This window comes from Terrapene carolina, unplaced genomic scaffold (assembly GCF_002925995.2).
Source record: "Terrapene carolina triunguis isolate 2854851 unplaced genomic scaffold, T_m_triunguis-2.0 Scaffold746, whole genome shotgun sequence".
NCBI lineage: Eukaryota > Metazoa > Chordata > Testudines > Emydidae > Terrapene > Terrapene triunguis.
In genome coordinates this window covers 1,378,987-1,379,890 of record NW_020665097.1, presented here as the reverse complement: position 1 = coordinate 1,379,890, position 904 = coordinate 1,378,987, and positions in this window count along the sequence as shown.

Here is a 904-nt window from a genome sequence, read left to right as displayed (position 1 = left end):
CGTCCGTCCCCGGCCGAGCAACGGGCCATGCCCGAGGCAAAACACACGCGAGGATGGGGAGGGGGGCAGCGAGCGCCAGGCTCCTGCCCATCCGTGGGAGTGGAAGCTCTAGAACATGGGGTGGGGGCTCTGGAGGGTGCGGGCTTTGGGGAGCGCTGGGGGGGGGAGCTCTGGAATACAGGTGGGGGCTCTAGGGAGCACATGAGGGGTCTCTGGAATATGGGGTGGGGCTCTGGGGAGCAGAGAAGGGGTGGGGGCTCTGGGATATGAGGTGACGCCTGGAGTACAGAGCGGGTGGGGTCTGTGGAATAGGGGTTGGGGGCTCTGGGGAGCACTGAAGGGGACGGGGGCTCTGGAATGCAGGGCTGGGTACTGGAGCAGAGAGGGAGTGGGGGCTCCCGAATATAGAGGTGGGGGCTCTGGGGATCTCAGCCACATAGGGGGCTGCTTTTGGTTGTTGTTTGGGGTTTTTTTTTTTTTACTCTTTTCTGCTTGTTTTAACTCAGCCATACACAGGACACCCAGCCCTCTGGGCACTAGAGAGCTCCTTGGAGGGCTCCAAGTTGCAGGCTCCCTCAGCCTGCCGTTGCAGGGGGCGGGGGGATCTTTCCCAAGGAGAGTTCTGCTCCCAAGGGCAGAATTTACTTTGGAGTTAATAGAAGTTGGCAAAAACAAACCCACACCAAAGTGTTTTAAACTGTAATGAAAGAAATCTTTCCCCCACCACCCCAGGTCACCAACTCTCCTCCCAATGCAGTCTGCCCACAGAGCCCCATTCCTGCAGAGCATCCATCCCCCAGCCAGGCCCCAATACCCCACGGAGCCCTGTTCCTGCCGAGCACTCCCTGGCCAGGCCCCAGTGCCTCACAGAGCCCCGTTCCTGCAGAGCATCCCCCAGCCAGAC